General features: G+C 36.6%; 1 pseudogene; it reads right to left on the reverse strand.

The window, feature by feature from the left end:
• Window positions 1-18,474: 18,474 nt before the first annotated feature.
• LOC109263629 (ADP-ribosylation factor-like protein 2-binding protein) lies at window positions 18,475-18,963 on the reverse strand (annotated as a pseudogene).
• Window positions 18,964-19,747: the final 784 nt, after the last annotated feature.

A 19,747-nucleotide genomic window follows, 5' to 3' on the forward strand; every position in this document is an offset into this window, starting at 1 on the left:
GGGGGCTGGCATGCTCCCGGAAATTAAAGAATGTCTGAACAGTGAAGTGACAAGATGGTAATCACCACTAGGCTGGCTAATTGAGACTTGGCTTACTGGGATGACAGCAAAGGAAGAGCAGCAGTCTGGTTTCAGAACCAAGATTAACAGGAGGAAAAAAAGATCTAATTGGGAGCTGCATTAACTTTTTGAAGAGGCAGATAACAGCTGAGAGGCAGGGTGACTATGTTCATATAGACCGGCTCATAATGGAAAGGAAATAGAAGATTTATCCACGGTGGATTTTCTATGCTTGGGCTGATTTAATGTCCAAAGACCTCGTCTGAGGCTGCCTTCTCTTTCCTCCCTCTCAGGGTCATTTTTAAACTGGAAGGGGAGCATGCTGAAAGAAGCTTGTGGGGCTGAAAAGGGATGATAACCCTCTGGTGCCAGAGAGATGGCTGTGTGTTACTGCCAGATGCAAAAAACAAATCCTTAGAGTTGTTCAAGGCTTTCTAGGACCTTGGGGTAGACATCCCATGGGCTGTAAAGGGGCAGCTGCCTGCTAGTTGTAACTGTGCCAGGGTCAGGGTATCTAAAGCAAGTTCACAATGAGTTTGTCAAGGCTACTTTGCAGGGGCTACATGTTGAAAAGCAGGGGGTTTAAATGTGGAAGGAAGCCACAGAGACAAAAGCATTTAGAACAGAAAAGGAGCTTACTTGCAAAGAGATTCTGCACGGGATTCCAGGCTTTTAGAGACTGCTCTCCAAATAAAATACATAACAATAATTTAAAGAAAATAAAGTTGCCAAGACTACTGTAGTATGTTGATGGTAGAAAAACAACACTTTTCTTACTTGATTATCATATACTCCAAGGGATCCTGTATCTGGGGACAGCAGGATTTCATAAGTCATGAGTAAAGTTTTGTTGTTGTTTTTAAGGAGTAGTGACTTGGTGGCTCAAAGTCTCATTTATTTTGAGAATCAGAGCTAGACAGGGCAGTCCTGGTTGTTTTCTTGTTAGTATTGTTCTCAGGTGCAAAGTGCTCAATGGCATAGTTTGCGGTAACTCATCAAAGATGCAAAGCAAGGTGGCAATTTTGCTTTCATAGACCCTCCTCAAAGCACCTTCTTCCTTAAAGGTGCTGGTTTGATCACATATGTTTGCTTAGAACTTTTATGAAAAACATAATTAATTTGATGTTTTATTTGGCTGATTTTATAAGTATACAAGGAATGTTGATTAATGCACAAATATCTCCTTTTGAAGTGATTAATAAAACTAGAGCCATAGGATACTAAGGCTTGGGAGTTAGTTTCTCTCTGAAAATTTTATGAAGGCTTCAGGGCTGAATTTTTATCCTTTTTATGTGCAAGAATGACGTTTACTCCCTTATTAGTTTGTCTTCTGAGGTACAAAGAATTGTCCAATTCTCTTTTCCCAGGTTGTACCTGTAGTACTTATAAACTCCAGGGCTTTCCTACCATTTTTCATTGTTCTCACCAGTCAGGACACTACATTCTGTAACATCAATAAAGCTAGGATCTCAGAAGCCACAAGACAGGTGCCAACCCAATAAAATGTATAGACATCATTTTTACCTATGATGTATAGTTTCTACTCCTTAATCATATGCTTATTATTATACCCAATTAAATGACATTTGTTTTTCTATGTGACATTTCTAGCATGGCAAAGGTTATAAATTTGATTTTTTCAATTATATTCTGGTAGAAATGAGGACACATTCTTATTAAATCTATGTAAATAACATGATCTGGGAAAGTAAAAAGATTTAGTAAAGTACTTTGCATAATATTTAATCATGGTTATCCCTTTTTTATTTTATAAAAAAGCCAATCAATTTTTGTCACTTTTTCCAGAATCATAGATCTTAGATTTTTTCTGATTATTTATTAGCTTATAATTTTAAGATCTTTCATAGATTTTTTTTCTGAATTTTGAGTTTGATTGAAACAAGGTACTATTTGAAGAGTATTTTATTTTAGTTTAATATATGTATATGTACATATGTATACCCTATTAAATTGAGGTATAAAGACAGATTGAGAGGAAAGGATTTTCTCATGTTAAAATTACATCATTAATCACACCTGAGTCAGTTTCATTTGTCTCCAGGCAATTCTTGTTTTGCTGATCTTAGGTTAGTCAGCAGCCGCTTTCATGAATTTTTCTGCTTCTGGATTAGGAGTCCTGGTATTACTGATTTACATCTTTGGTACAGACTGATAGATGTCTGTTAGTTACGACAAGGTCAGCTTACCCTGGCAAGCCTATGCCCATTAGTCTATTACTTTAATATAACTAGTTAAAAGAACATAGAATTTACTGAAGCTTTTTTGATATTTCTTCCAGAAGACTCAAATTCCTGCTCTGAATTTTGTAGCAGAAAACTTTAGGCAACTTTGAGGGAAAAGCAAAAAATACCTGTCAGTGATAAGATGAAATGACTTCAGTTGATTTATTATGACAAATAATCTCACAACGAACGGTGGACTCCTCTCTTGATGTATAATGTATTATGGAATTTATAAGGAGTTACTCAGTGATTACCCGTAGACTAAAAATATGTTGTGGACATTGACAAATTTTCAGGTCCTTTTACGTCATACTGTATTGTGAGCTAATTAGCAAGGATATTTAAGCCTAGAAACAATTTTAATTAAAAAACTTCATTTGTGGGGCACCTGGGTGGCTCAGTCAGTTGAGCAACCGACTTCGGCTCAGGTCATGATCTCACGGTTTGTGAGTTCGAGCCCCGCGTCGGGCTCTGTGCTGACAGCTGGGAGCCTGGAGCCTGCTTCCAATTCTGTGTCTCCCTCTCTCTCTGCCCCTCCCCTACTCATGCTCTGTCTCTCTCTGTCAGAAATAAACATTAAAAAAATTTTTTTTAATTAAAAAAAAAACAAAAAAAAAAACTTCATTTGTTGGGAGTTATTGTGCCAGTCTTTGTACATGACTGTCAATATATGTCTATCCAATCTAAAAGATACTCAATTCCAAAACATATTTATGTTAATAACATTTTACTTGTATATAATTAACTTAGGGAGGTTGAGCTTCCCTTTTGATAGTAGCTTATTCATTATTATGGGCTTTGACAAATATTGTGGAGGTAAGTAAAATTGTGGAGACTTTCCAACATATCCAATTATTTCTAGCAATTCTTCTTTATAAGGTGGGGTGGTGTGGGGTGGGAGCAAATCTTTGATATTATCCAGTCTGGGTAATCCCAAAGATTAGGTTATAAAGGGTGAATTATTTTGAATGTGGGACTCAATTGGGAAAGGCAATATCCAAAATATTCGTCAGAGGAAATAGAGTATGAGCTTAAGTCACAGGCACCTAAAGGCAAGAAATGATTAGCTTCAGACCACAGCATACTAGATGTTCTAGCTTTTTCAAAAGTGGACTTTTGTTAAAATTGATTCAAGAACAAATAAAGGAAGTACAGAGAGTTAAGAGGCTGCTGAGTATAGAGAAGGTATAGAATGATTTTTACTATTTCTTAAGAGCAAACTGTTACTCAAAGATCAATTTGTCATTTTCATAGGAAGAAAACCAAATTCTAGTTTTACTCTTTTTATATATCACCCATGTAACATTTTTCTTTAAAGAATTCACAGCCATTTTTTGTTTGTATGTTTAAGTTTTTATTAAATTCGTTAGTTAACATACAGTATAATATTGGTTTCAGGAGTAGAATTTAGTGATTCATCACTTACATACAACACCCAGTGGTTATCACAGACTTTTATCTGTCTCTGGGCTCCACAACTAGGGCCATCTGGTCAAGAATGGCTACATCCATTTGTTTATTTGTTGTCTGTAACTGCTTTTGTGGCTACAAGAGAGGAATTGAATAGTTGCCGTAGCGACCTATGGCTCACAAAACTGAAGGTATTTACTATCTGGCCCTTTACAGAACCAGGTTACCAATCCCTGGATTCTACCTTATAAATTAGTTCTTCAAAGTAAGCCAATTTTGCTAAATATTTTAATACTTGTTAGTACTTCTTTCAAACTCATTATTTACAGATATAAGACCAAGGAAAATACAATTTACTTCCCTCTGATCTTATACAACTCATTGTATATTCTCAAAATTTGTTTTTTAGTATTTCTTTTCACATTCTTGCATGATCAAATTTAAAAAAAAATTTTTTTTTTATGTTTTATTTTATTTTTGAGACAGAGAGAGACAGAGCATGAGTGGGGGAGGGTTAGAGAGAGAGGGAGACACAGAATCCGAAGCAGGCTCCAGGCTCTGAGCGGTCAGCACAGAGCCCGACGCGGGGCTCGAACTCACAGACGGTGAGATCGTGACCTGGGCCGAAGTCGGAAGCGCAACCGACTGAGCCACCCAGGCGCCCCTCAAATTTTAAGACAAAATTCATTTTTTCTTGTATAAAGCAACAGCGAAGTCACATCCCTTATTTTATAAATGCATTTATATTCTTTTGTAATGATTATACCTACTGTAGTCTCAATCTTTTTCTTAATTGGTTTCAACCTTTAATTGAGGTAATTGACTTCCTTCCACAGGTATAGGGACTTCTGGGAAACAAACAGGTAGTTGAGAACAGGTTGTCAACACAAGCTCCTTTCAGATCAGAGCCCCAGTTTGGGCTGCTGTGCCTCGTAGGCACACATGGTAGGCATTTGCCTGTGGTCACCTACATCCACTTCACCCTTCTTAAGGTAAGAAAAAGAAACATGTATGCTAATATGCCCCCAAGGTATTTGCATGACCTTGTCCACCTATTCATTGATAGCTTCTCTTTAATGTATAAAAAGAGGCATGTATATAAACTATGCTTGGTGTTTTTGCATTGTCTTTATTTCTATGAATTTAAATTAAAAAAAAATTTTTTTTAACGTTTATTTATTTTTGAGACAGAGAGAGACAGAGCATGAACGGGGGAGGGTCAGAGAGAGGGAGACACAGAATCTGAAACAGGCTCCAGGCTCTGAGCCGTCAGCACAGAACCCGGCGAGGAGCTCAAACTCACGGACCGCGAGATCATGACCTGAGCCGAAGTCAGCCGCTTAACCGACTGAGCCACCCAGGCGCCCCTCTGTGAATTTTAATTTTTAAAGGATTGTTCAAGTAACCAAAAACTTCTCAGTTTATTATTAGTCAAAGTTCTTATAATTAACTGAGGATTTTGGAAATTATTTATGCTTATGCAATACAGAAAAACACAGTTCCTTTTGGTATTATGAATTTACCAGAGAGGTGACATTTAAATTTGTTGGTATATGGGTGCCTGGGTGGCTCAGTTGGTTAAGCGTCAGACTCTTGATTTCAGCTCAGGTCATGATCTCACAGTTTGTGAGTTCTAAGCTCCATGTCAGGCTGTGTGCTGGCAGTGTGAAGTCTGCCTGGGATTCTCTCTCTCTCCCTCTCTCCTGCTCTCTCTCCCTGCCCCCTAAAATAAAATTTAAAAAAATATTTTTTTTGGTACAGCTTCATAGTATTTAATCCTTTTTAATAAAGACATGGTTTATTATAATTTAATTTAGAATTTATGATTTTTATTTTCTATAATTCTAAATATTTTGCAGAAATGATGATTTACTTAACCCATAAAATTATTTTAGAGAATTTGGATAGTTTAAAGGGTTAGACTTTTCATGGGAAAATTAAACCAAATTTGTGTTAACATTTTTCATGCTGAGAAAAGTTTATTTTGTCAAGGATTCACCTTGGTTAGCAATACTGTCTGAATGTCATTTTATAGTTGTATGCATACTTAAAAACTCTTTTAACTTTTATTTAAAAGTACTGAAGTTCTCTTACAATTATTTTTCCCTAACAACTTATATTTCTTTGCATCTTATTTTGGAACTTAGCAACCAAGGGCAATGATTTAATTTAAAGCTAAATTCCCCTCCCCTCCCCCATCCTTTATTTTTTTTCTTGAAATACTGTTTCAGTGACTGTCTGAAGCTTTCTCAAAGGACTAGCTTATTTAAAAGCATTAGAAGTTCAAATAATTATTTTCTGGAAACTCTTATTTTACTTTATTTTTTATTTATATTCAAGTTTGTTAACATACAATGTGGTCTTGGCTTCAGGAGTAGAACACAGTGATTCATCTCTTAAATATGAGACCCAGTGCCCATCCTGAAAAGTGCCCTCCTTAATGCCCATCACCCATTTAACCCACCCTGCCACTCTCCCTCCCTTCTAGCAACCCTCAATTTGTTCTCGGTATTTAAGAGTCGTTTATGGTTTACCATCCTCTGTTTTTATCTTATTTTTCCTTCCCTTCCCCTATGTTCATCTGTTGTGTTTCTCAAATTCCACATATGATATCTGTCTTTCTCTGACTGACTTATTTCACTTAGCATAATAAGTCAGTTCCACCCACATTGTTGCAAATGACAAGATTTCATTCTTTTTCATCACTAAGCAATATTCCATTATATATGTATACTACATCTTCTTTATCCATTCATCAGTTAATGGACATTTGGGCTCTTTCCATACTTTGGCTATTGTTGATAGTGCTCCTATAAACATTGGGGTGCATGTGCCCCTTCAAATCAGCATTTTTTTATCCTTTGGGTAAATACCTAGTAGTGAGATTTCTGGGTCCTACAGTAGTTCCATTTTTAAATTTTTGAGGAGCCTCCATACTGTTCTCCAGATTGACTGTACCGGTTTGCATTCCCACCAAGAATGCAAAGGGGTTCCCCTTTCTCCACATCCTAGCCAACATCTGTTGTTTCCTGAATTATTAATTTTAGCCATTCTGGTTTTGATTTGTATCTCATTGTGGTTTTGCTTTGTATTTCCTGATGATGAGTGATGTTGAGCATCTTTTCATGTGTCTGTTTGCTATCTGGATGTCTTCTTTGGAAAAGGGTCTATTCATGTCTTCTGCCCCTTTCTTCACTGGATTATTTTTTTATTGTGTGCTAAGTTTGGTAAGTTCTTTATAGATATTGTATACTAACCTTTTATTCAATATGTCATTTGCAAATATCTTCTCTCATTCTCTTGGTTGCCTTTTAGTTTTGTTGATTGTTTCCTTTGCTGTCCAGAAGCTTCTTATCTTGATGAGGTCCCAATAGTTCATTTTTGCTTTTATTTCCCTTGCCCCTGGAGACATGTCAAGTAAGAACTTGGTTCAGCCAAGGTCAGAGAGGTTGTTGCCTGTTTTCTTCTGTAGGATTTTGATGGTTTCCTGTCTCACATGTAGATTTTTCATCCATTTTGAATTTGTGTGTATGGTATAAGAAAGTGGTCCAGTTTCATTCAGCATGTTGCTGTCCAGTTCTCCCAGAATCATTTGCTAGAGACTGTCTTTTTCCCATTGGATATTCTTTCCTGAAATTCCTCATTTCTTTTACTTTTAAACATACATATGCTTATTAGTCTTTATAAGCCAATCAAAACAGGAGAACTGATAAATTTTAGAGAATTTATAACCTAATTTATTTATTTATTTATTTTTAATTTTTTAATGTTTATTTATTTTTGAGAGGGGGGAGGGGCAGAGAGAGAGGGAGACACAGAATCCCAAGCAGGCTCCAGGCTCTGAGCTGTCAGCCAGAGCCTGGACAATGCGGGGTTCAAACTCATGAACCATGAGATCATGACCTGAGTCGAAGTCCAACGCTTAACTAACTGAGCCAGCCAGGTGCTCCTATAACCTAATTTATTAATTTGCACTGGAGGTAGACAAGATATACCAAGATATATTTCTCAGAAAATACTTCCCACTCACACAATTGAGGAATCTGATCAACTCCTGGGCAAGCTAGAGTTTATAGCTGGATTTTTCTTTATTTTATTGTAAACCATGTGGTGCTTGTTCCATCCAACTGTGAGTGAAGTTAAGGGCTGAACTCTAAGGTTTATTTTTCTTTATATCTTGACTTGTCTCATTTGGGTACTTCTCTGTAATTATTTTCTTTTGAGTGAGAAGAGAAAAAGTGGTGTACAATAGCCCCCCACCCCCCATCTGCCCTTTCACTTTCTGCAGTTTCCATTACCTGAGGGTAACCTCGGTCAAGAAGTGGATGATCTTCCTTCTGACTTATTGTCAGAAAGGAGGCCAATAGTAGTTTAATACTATGTCACAGTGCCTGTGTCATTCACCTCCCTCCATCTCATCATGTAGCCATTTTATCATTTCACATCATCACTAGAAGAAGGGTGAGTACAGTACAATAAGATATTTTGAGAAACCATATTTACATAACTTTTACTACAGTATATTGTTATAATTGCTCTATTTAATTATTATTGTTATTAATCTCTTACTATGCCTAATTCATAAATTAAATGTTATCACAGGTATGTACGTATAGGAAAAATTGTGGTATATGTAAGGTTCAGTATTATCTGTGGTTTCAGACATCCGCTGGGAGTCTTGGAATGTATCCCCCATGGGTAATGGAGGCTACTGTATTCAGAACCTTCTGTTTTCTCTGGAGGTCATAAAATACCAGACAAGCTAGCAGTGATCCTGCTTTGTGCATTCTAACTCAAATTCTGGCTTATTCCCACAGTTGATTTCAAAATTGTACAAACTACATGAAGCTCTTTCAGAGGTCAGAGCTATCTGTTTTCAAGTCCACACAAAACCAATGTCATGAATTTAAGTCTTTGTGTGCATTTTCTTCCCCTTGATGGTACATCTGTCTGATTGAATTATATACCCTATAGTGTGTACACATTTATTTTCTAAATTTTTGAGAGAAAGTAAGCACAACCACTATTACTGGACACAGATATAGAAAGAACTATAATTATTCATAAATCATTTAACAAGGCTAATTACTTTTGTGAAGTAGGGTAAAGACAATATTCATCTACACACACATAGTAAAAGGACTAGTGACCTCTATGTCACAACTACAGCATTGAGTTTGCAAAACTCACTGGTAGGTTGCAGCTGGGTAACAGGATGACTAAGAATATACAGTGGATCTCAAAGCCACTCAAGTTGGCTATTCTTTGATCCACAGGCTACTCTCCATTCTAGTGGGAATAACTTTATTTTCTTCTTAAGTGATTTTAACTCACAATGGTGCACAAACAAGACAAAACACAGAGAGAAAGCCAGGAGATGTCAGAATCCTCCAGACAAACAAATAAATATGAACCGACAAGATTTCTTTTCATCTTTCATTGAACAGAAACCAGATTCTCTGTCATCTTCCGGTCAAAAGAGACCAGATTCTTGGACCATATAATCAATGCCATGCTTCCAGTGAAAGTCATAAAAAATGGTGGGCAATGCAAACTCACCCAGAAACAAGATATCAAAAAAGAAACAGAAAAAGAGAAATAGTGAGTGAGACTGAAAGCAGTATTGTGGCACAAGATATCCCCCCAGGAGCTGGAAGACTTGCCTTGACATAGGTTCTCACGTGTGGTATGCCTGTCTGGCAATGCAATTTTGTTGGTGCTCATGAATGACACCCCAGGATATCTCAGTGAAACCTCCAAATCACTTGTACACTGTGTTTTCTTTTCATGATATTTTATATTTCCCATGCATTATCCATGGCCATGCTTTCAAAATCCCAGCCTAATGTGTTTCTGCCACAGGAAACAGTTTTCAACTCACTGCTTCAAGAACATTCCCCAGAACCGTGTTTTCCAAACTGAGAACAGGATGAAGAATTATTGAAAAGGATCCATCAGCACTTACACATATTGACTGTGAATGAAGTAAATAATAGACTTCACACATGAATTAAACAATACTTTATAAGTCTTTTATGCTGCTGTGGTGAATAAGATACAAATTAACTTAGAAATGACTAAATTCATAGTCCCTTTTTTGTACATTATCTATTTGCCACTCAGATACTAAGTCCAGATACTAAAAGTTGACACCACTTGGCAGGAGTGAAGGGGGCAAATAATGCTCTGAATATGTTCTACATGAATATTTTCATATATGCTTGGAGAGAAATTAAAAAAAAATCGTAATGTTTATTTATTTTTGAGAGAGAGAGAGAGACAGAGAGTGAGCATGAGAGGCAGAGGGGCAGAGAAAGGAGACACAGAATCTGAAGCAGGCTTCAGGCTCTGAGCTATCAGCACAGAGCCCAATGTGGGGCTTGACCTCACAGAGTGAGAGATCATGACCTGAGCGAAGTCAGATGCTTAACTGACTGAACCACCCAGGTGCCCCTGCATTGAGAGAAATTATTTGGGGATGGGGGAGGCTATCATAAATTAACCTATAGATTTTTTCTTGACACAGTAAAAGTAGGGACAGCTTACTGAAGGTGGTTCTCCCTGAAAAGATGGGGGCAGGGAAAGGAGCTTGACTTTCCTATGTGCAATTTCTTGTGAAGAGAGGTAGGATCCCAGAGAAGAAAGGTAGTCCTTCTTCTTAGTCTTTGATGTTGAAAATGGGGAAGCTAGCTTCAATTCCATGTTCCTGGGGCCTGCTCTGTCCTGGAAGGGGCTGTAAGTTGAGAGTATTGTGTCTTAAGCTTTTACTCATCCATTGGGGCTCAACACAGGTGGAATGTAAGGATTTCATGATTAGGTTTGAGTGGGATTTGATTTTCTTTAAGGATCTGTGTGAAAGGCTTTCTCTACACACAGGGAATACAGTGATTTATATATATATAAATATATATATATATAATTATATATATTATATATTTTAATATTTTAAAATAATTATATATATTTTAAATTTTAGTTAACATACAGTGCAATATTGGTTTCAGGAGTAGAATTCAGTGATTCATCACTTACATACAATATCCAGTGCTCATCACAATAAGTGCCCTCCTTAATACCCATCACCCATCTAGCCCGTCTCCCACCCACCTCCCTCTATAAACCCTCAGTTTGTTCTCTGTTGTTCAGAGCCTCTTGTAGTTTGCTTCCCTCTCTCCTCTTATCCCCCTTTCCATATGTTCATGTGTTTTGTTTCTTAAATTCCACATGTGAGTGAAATAATATGGTATTTGTCTTTCTCTGACTGATTTAATTCACTTAGCATAATATATTCTAGTTCCATCCACATTGTTGTAAATACCAATATTTCATTCTTTTTGATTGGTGAGTAATATTCTGTTGTATACCATATCTTCTTTATCCATTCATCAGTCGATGAATGTTTGGATTCTCTCCAAAGTTTGGCTATTGTTGATATTGCTGCTATAAACATTGGGGTGCATGTACCCCTTTGTGTATTTTTGTATCCTTTGGGTAAATACCTAGTAGTGCGATTGCTGGGTCATAGGGTAGTTCTATTTTGCACTTTTGAGGAGCCTCCATACTGTTTTCCAGAGTGGCTGCACCAGTTTGCATTCTTACCAACAGTGCAAGAGGGTTCCCTTTTCTCTGCATCCTCACCAACACCTCTTGTTTCTTGTGTTGTTAATTTTAGCCATTCTGACAGGTATGAGGTCTCATTGTGGTTTTGATTTGTATTTCCCTGATGATGAGTGATGTTGAACATCTTTTCATGTGTCTGTTAGCCATCTGGATGTCTTCTTTCAAAAAGTGTCTATTCATGTCTTCTGCCCATTTCTCAACTGGGTTGTTTATCTTTTGGGTATTGAGTTTGATAAGTTTTTTATAGATTTTGGATACTAACCCTTTATCTGATATGTAATTTACCAATATCTTCTCCCATTCCATAAACTGCCTTTTTAGTTTGGTTTGATTGTTTATTTTTCTGTGCAGAAGCTTTTTATCTTGATGAAGTCCCAGTGCTTCATGTTTGCTTTTATTATAGTGAAGTGATTTGAAACCCATAATTCAAGGAAGGGGAATAGAAAACAAAGAAGAGTAGGAAAAACTCATCAGAAAATGACAGCTTGAGAAGATGAGGCAAAATTAATTGTGCTGAATAAATGAGAGCACAGACTACTAACTTAGGAAGATTTGTGCTAATGTTAATGTGAAGGAAATTAAAATACCCAGGGGATATTTGCAAATAGGAGCACTTACAGATAGTCTTATTTTCCTAATTCATTTTCATTACTCTTTTAGGGAATTCTGTATTTATGTTTATAATTCACTGAGAGCCTAAAAGGTCTTTATTCCTATTGCATTATCCTAATTTACTTCGCAGTTCCAACATTTCCTGTTCTTCTCACTAGCTCTCTCGTCAGAGTCAAATACCCATTCTTGGAAGGTTCCTTGTGCTCTCAGCATGTTTTGCCTTCTGAGCTTTTTACCAGACTTTATCTATAATGCATTCTATAGATCATCAAAGTTTCCTGAATTATCCAAGTTGGAGCTGAATCCAAGCAGACACTTAACTCCTTTGATCTAAGGGAAGGAGAAAATTTTCTGAACTCTTAACTCACTGTGTGTATCCAGTGGGAGAATATGGTCTTTACGTTTAGAGAGTTTTGAAATCCAGAGAATGTATATTTGAATTGTGGACAATTGGTTCAAATTAGACTGAGAACTAGTATGCAAATTTTTAAATGTAGCCAGTATTAGAGTTAATGAAGCAGTTGTTTGCCATATAATATCTCTTTTAAAATACTATTAGAAACTTTAATTTGTCTAACAGTCTTATGTTATGCTTGGCTTTCTTCAATGATATAAATTTTAGACATTTTAATTTGGACCAGAAGATTTTATAGAGCTAATTTTCCCCTATTGTTATATTAGTAGATGTTTTCATTTAATACATAATTTAATCTAAACGGAAGTCTATAAACCAAGAAAAATAGGCCTCTGTTGTTTGATATTGAAGATTTGAAGAAGTTACTTTTCAATTTCTTTTATGTGAAAAGGAAGAGTAGGAGATACAGATAGGGGTTGGGGAGAGGGGTTGTTTTCTTTCTTTTTAAAAAACTTTATTTATTTAAATTATTTTTTAAACTTTTTATTTTTAAATAATTATTCACAACAAAGTACAAAGAAGTGTACACGGAGCTTCTGTGTACCACTAAACTAGCCTCCCCTTGGGGTGCCTGGGTGGCTCAGTCAGTTAAGCGTCTGACTTCGGCTCAGGTCATGATCTCACAGTTTGTGGGTTTGAGCCCTGCATCAGGCTCTGTGCTGGTGGCTTAGAGCCTGGAGCCTGCTTCAAATTCTGTGTCTCCCTCTCTCTCTGCTCCTCCCCCGCTCATGCTCTGTCTCTCTCTCTCCTTCAAAAATAAATAAAAACATTAAAAAAAATAAAAAAAATAAACTAGCCTCCCCTTGTGTTAACATATTATGTAACTGTAATACAGTATCAATGCCTGGAGACTGACGTTGGTATAACCTATAGAACTTATTCTGATTTCAGCTATTATATAAGTATCATTTGTGCATGCGTGCATATTTGTGGGTGTGTATATCTGTATAATTTATCACAGGCACATCTCTATATAACCACCAGTAGGATAAAGATTCTTGATTGTTGATTCTTGATTCAAGATTCTTCATTACAAGACTCTCTTGTGATACCCCTTTATAGCTACCATCATACCTCTTCCCTGAATCCCTAACCCCTGGCAACCACTCATCTGTTCTCTATCACTATAATTATGTTATTTCATGAATGTATAAATGTAATCATACAGTATGTATCCTTTTGAGATTTTTCCATTCAAAATTTCCTTGACTTTCATCTAAGTTGCTGTATCAATAGTTGGTCCTTTCAATTGCTGAGTAATATTCCATGGTATATATGTACCATGGTTTACTTAACCATTTATCTGTTGAGGAGCATTTGGGTACTCAGAAGGTTTTAGATATTATGAAAAAAGCTGTACAAGTTTCTACATGAAAATAAGTTTTGATTCTGCTGGGATATATACTCAAGAGTACAATTTCTAAGTGGTAAGATCATTTTTAGTTTTGGAAGGAAATTGCTAAACTATTTTCCAGAGTGGCTATATCATTTTATATTCCAACCAGCAATGAATGAGTAATGCAGATTCTTCACATCCTTGCCAGCATTTGGTGTTATTACTATTTTTTATTTTAATCATTCTGACACATGCATAATGATGTCATTATGGTTTTAATTTGCATTCCCCTAATGCTATTGAATATCTTTTTATGTGTTCGTCATATATACATATATATATATATATATATATATATATATATACACACACACATATATATATATATATATATATATATATATATATATATCCTCTTTGAAATGTACATACTTTTTGTTTACTTTCTCATTGGATTTTTTTTACTTTTGAGTTTTGAGGGTTTTTAATGCATTATAGATATTAGTCCTTTGTTGGATATGTTGTTTGTAATGTTATTTTCCATTCTTTAGCTAGTCTTTTTGTCCTCTTAGCAGGGTCTTTTGCAGAGTCAAAGATTTTCATTTGCTGAAGTCCTATTTATGAATTTTTCCTTTCCTGGAATATTTATACAGGAACTTTTTAAAGAGCCTCTAGAACAGTGTTTTGGGAATTTTGGGGTATTTTTTTAACCTTTTATTTTGAAATAACCAATGATTCATAAGAAGTTGCAAAGATAGTGCACAGGGGTACCCTTACCTACTTTCTACCAGTGGCTACATCTTATATAACTTTAGTACAATATTATAATTAGGAAATTGACATTGTTACTGTGTGTGTGTGTGTGTGTGTGTGTGTGTGTGTGTGGTCCTATGTCAGTTTATCACACTTAGATTCATGTAACCACCAACTTACTCAAGACATAGAATGATCTCATCACAACAAAACTCTCCATGGTGCTACCTCTTCATAGTCACACCCTCCTCCTACCCTCTCTCCATCCCTAACCATTGGCAATCACTAATTTGTTTTCCATTTCTATAATTTTGTCATTTCAAGAATGTTATATAATTAGAATTATATGGTATATGAACTTTTGAGACTGGCATTTTTCACTCAGCATTAAGATCAACTAAGATCCATCCAAGTTGTTGTATGTATCAAAAATTCATTCCTTTTTATTGCTGAGTAGTATTTCATGGTATGTATCAGTTTGTTCAACTATTCATTCTTTGTCAGACCTTTTGGCTCTTTCCAGTATTTGGTTATTACAAATAAGATTGCTAGAAACAATAATTGTACAGATTTTTGTGTGGACATAAATTTTCACTCTGCAGTAAATGCCTAGGTATGTGATTGCTGGATGGTATGATAAGTATACATTTAGTTTTTAAAGAAACTGTCAATCTATCTTCCAGGAATAATTGTAGTATTTTACTTTCTCATCAGCAGTGTGTGAGAGTTCCAGTTTCTCTGCATCCTTGCAAATGTTTCACATCATCACTATTTTCTCAATACCAGCTTTATTGAGATATAATTCACATATTATAAAATTTCTCCTTTTAAAGTGCACAATTCAGTCATTTTTAGTATATTCACGGAATTGTGCACCCATCACCACTATTTAATTTTAGAACATTTTCATGATTCAAAAAAACTCCTTACTCATTAGCAGTCACTTTCCATCCCTTATTCCTCACCAGCCTAGGGCTACCGCTAATCTTCTTTCTGTTTGTATGAATTTTCCTATTCTGAACATTTTATGTAAATGGAACTATACAATATGGCCTTTGGGTCTGGTTTCTTGCACTTGGCTAAATGCTTTCAAGGCTCATCAATGTTGTAGCATGTATCAAAACTTCATTCCTTTTTATAGTTGGATAACATCCCTTTGTGTGGATGTACCACATTTTGTTTATCCATTCATCTGTTGGTAGACATTTGGGTCATTTCCACATTTTTTGTAATCATGCACAATGCTGCTATGAAAATTAGTGTACAAGTTCTTGTGTGGATATGTGTTTTCATGATTCTTTGGCATATACCTAGGATTGAAGTTGATGGGTCATATGGTACCTCTATGTTTAGCATTTTGAGGAAATGTTTTCCAAAACAAGCCATTTTTCAAAGTGGCTTACCCCACTTATATTTTTCCACCAGCAGTATATGAGGATTTTGGTTTTATTTTTTTTTACATCCTTGCAAACATTTGTTATTGTCTATGTATTTTTTAAATTATAGCAATACCAGTGAGTGTGAAAATCATATCTCACTGTGGTTTTGATTTGATAATCTTAATGACTAATGACTAATGATACTGAACAGATTTTCCATGCACATGTTATCCATTTGTATATCTTCTTTGGGGAAATGTCAGTTGAAGTCTTCTGTGCATTTTATAAATATGTTATGTGACATCTTATATAACTTTAGTACAGTATTATATCTTTTTAAAAGTTTATTTATTTTGAGAGACACAGAGAGAGAGAGAGAGAGTGGGGGAGAGCAAAGAGAAGGAGACAGAGAATCACAAGTAGGCTTTGAACTGCCAGCACAGAGCCTGACAAAGTGCTCAAACCCATGAATCATGAGATCATGACCTGAGCTGAAATCAAGAGTCAGACGCTCAACTGACTGAGCCACACAGGCCCCTCATCATAACTTTTAAATTATTGATTTCTAAGAGTTTTTATATATTCTGAATACAAGTTCCTTATCAGATATTTATTTACATTTTCTCTCATTCTGTTGGTTACCTTCTCTCAGAATAAGCTCTATAGATTGTACCAATGTCAATGTTGATAGCATCCTTTGAAGCACAAAAGTTTTTAATTTTGATGAAGTCCAGTTTGTTTTTCTTGTGTTGCTAGTGCTTTTGGTACTATATCTAAAAAACTAATGCTTACTCCTAGGTCATAAAGATTCATTTCTACTTTCTTCCAAGAGTTTTTTAGCTTTAACTATTACATTTAGGTCTATCACTCATTTTGAGTTAATTTCTAACTTATGGTGTGATGTAGGGGTCCAACTTCATTCTTTTTCATGTGGATATTTAGTAGTTCCAGAAATGACTACTCTTTCCCCAGTAATTAGTTTTTGCATTTCTTTTTTTATTGAAATAGAAATTATTTATTTTTATTGTTTTTAATTTTATTTCCAATATTGTTAGCATACAATGTTATATTAGTTCCAGGTGTACAATATAGTGATTCAACAATTGTATACATTACTCAGTGTCATCAAGATAAGTGTACTTAATCCCCTTCACCCATCCCTCACCCATCTCCCCTCTGGTAACCATCAGTTTGCTCTTTATAGTTAAGAGTCTGTTTCTTGGTTTCTCTCTCTCTCTTTTCCTTTGCTTGTTTGTTTTGTTTCTTAAATTCTACATATGAGTGAGATCATATGGTATTTGTCTTTTTCTTTTTTTAAAGTTTACTCATGGCACAAAAGTATTTAACAAGCACCACACATCAGTTACAGAAATACATATAGTCTATAGCTTATACTTTAAAACCAGAAGAGCTGATTGGAGTCAGTATAGAGTCTTATTTCTACTTGAAAGATATAGAAGATACACACTGAGAATTGAAATACTATGTTTTTTCTTTCTAGAGATGTGACATCCATGTTTTCTGGTCAGTAATTTCTATGAAACATTATGCTAAATAAAAGCATTGATGACCAGCAAAGCTGTTTGCTATTTCCTACTTGTGCTGAGCCAGCCCAGTGGAACATTGGGGACACTTGGTAGGGACATTTTGATAGGAGGAAGGAACTACAGAGCCTTTACCCCAACAGAAAACCTAAACTAACTGATTATACAGAAAGGATTTTAGCAAACCTGTACACGTAACATGCCGTAAGAAAGAGAGATCTTTTATACTTCTAGCATAAGCACACACTCACTGGTACCCAGTGAAATAAGAATTCCAACACAGAAAGCATTTTTGCTTTCATAGAACTAACAGCTAAAAAGCACACAACATATAATAACTTGATCTTTAAGTGGGTAGTCATGGAAGCTCCAAGATTATATCCACTAGGTTAGCCTGAGGATTCATCTATACAAATATTTTTCTAAAAATGCTTTAAAGAGAACTCTAGAAACAGATTACATCGGGACTAGCAGAAGACAGTGATGCAAGGACTAACAAGTGTAAGACAAGGAACTGATTTTCATATGTAGCTTCAGGTAAAGGATCTCTCTCTCTGTTGATTCCTATAGCCAATACTAGCTGGAAAGGGAGCTGCTTCAGAAAGCTCAGCTGGCTTGAGTAACACCCTAGAGAAATGTTCCCAAACAGACAAAAACCCCTTTGTGGCTGTGGGACTGAAACTGATGCATGTAGAAAGCTGTGAGCACACAAAAGGCCTGGTGGACATGTGGAGCCTGCTGAGACAAAGAGGGCTGGAAGTGGTGGGTTCTTCCAAATGCTGTTGACCTACCAATATGTATGTTGGGGAAGGGGCCAGGGTGGAATGCTGGCTTTGGACTTGCTCCAGAGGAGCCTGAGTCAGAGGCCTGAGAGAGGGGTCTACTTGGGGGAGGAGTGCTAGGATTACTGAAGACAAGAAGGTGCTTCAGGGTCCCAGGAGGGTTAGATGATTGTCTTCTGACCCGTCAATACTTAAAATTAATGAAGAGTTGAGGAACAGAGTCAGTATTTCCAAGATGTATTCTGTCACATTAGCCAAAGCCTCTTCCAGTCTATTGGGCTGGCAATGTCCAGAAAGATCCCATTGTCTGATGGTGGGACCTAGGGCTGCAGGTCACGCAGGGAAGGTGGCAGAGAAGGTGATTTGCACAATGAAGTCACCACTAAACCACTGCTTAAATCTAGTTCCCACTTTTCTGTTTCTGCTCTATAGTCCAGAGACATTTCTTTAAAGGTCAGAAAATCTGTAAATGTGAGCAGCATGTCAACTGTGTCACCAGCCACTTCATCTTTATGGTGCTATAGAGTTGTTGGGAAAGTCACCATGTTAAATCCAGGAATCTGCTCCAGCAGCTGTTCTTCAATATACTTTTCTAGCAAAGACATACATTTGTTAAAAATAGGCACTTAAGTGAGTTTATTTTCTTCCATGTCTTCAAACTCCTGATAGTACTTGTCCATAGACTTCCTCTGTAATAACTGGAACTCATCATCCATAATAAAGTCCTGTAAATATCCGATCACAGCATCAAATTCTGCATTGGAGGTGGAAGAGAAGGACAGCGCAAAGCTCTCTTCCTCTACATCCATCCCTGTCGCTGCAATCACCTGCGGGACCCTACCCTGGGTGCAGCTGGGCCCAGCCAAGAGCCCAATATGCATCTGTGAGGCCTCCATTACCCACACTGGGGTTGCTCCCAGCCAAGCCTCACTGCTCGCTTGTGCCACATACCTACTGTCCTGCCCTGGGCTCCTCTAAGGCTATTGTATAGGACATCCCCTTAGACTCACACATGTACTACCCAATTTGGCAGGTGGGTGGGTAGACAACAGGCCCTTGGAGCATCCATTGATCACTGGGAGACAGAAGCTAATGCTTTTTCCCTTCTCCCAGGTGCATGGTTCTGAGATGTATTCATGGTGCCCCTTACAAGTTCCCCTGAGGACAAAGCATCAGTTGATTGAGTTACACTTTTCTTTTGTTGACTCTACCTCCTTTCCTATTTCAATGTCTATTCCTTACTTCTGCTCTCTGGGACACAGAAACCTTTGTCTCATACTTTACCATCAGGATCCTCAGGCAGAGATACAGAGGGTTTAGGAAATTACTGGGAAAAAGCGACAAACAAGGGAAAAGTGGAAAGAGCAATTAGAGATGATTCAATTCTTCAGGGAGAGGTGATAGAGGATAATGAGTTCCAGTTATTACAGAGGAATTTCATGAGAGTGGGAAGCATGGTTGGATATTGTGGTTGTTTTGGGGGTAGAGCCAACAGGATTTGTAAATGGATTGGATGTAGGGTATAAGAGAGCAGAGTCAAGGGAGACAGAACCCAAGTATCTGGATGAGCCATTACAGCATGGAGTTACTGAT

The sequence above is a fragment of the Panthera pardus genome, unplaced genomic scaffold (assembly GCF_024362965.1).
Source record: "Panthera pardus isolate Hobbes unplaced genomic scaffold, ASM2436296v1 HiC_scaffold_8, whole genome shotgun sequence".
In the NCBI taxonomy this organism is placed as follows: Eukaryota; Metazoa; Chordata; class Mammalia; order Carnivora; family Felidae; genus Panthera; species Panthera pardus.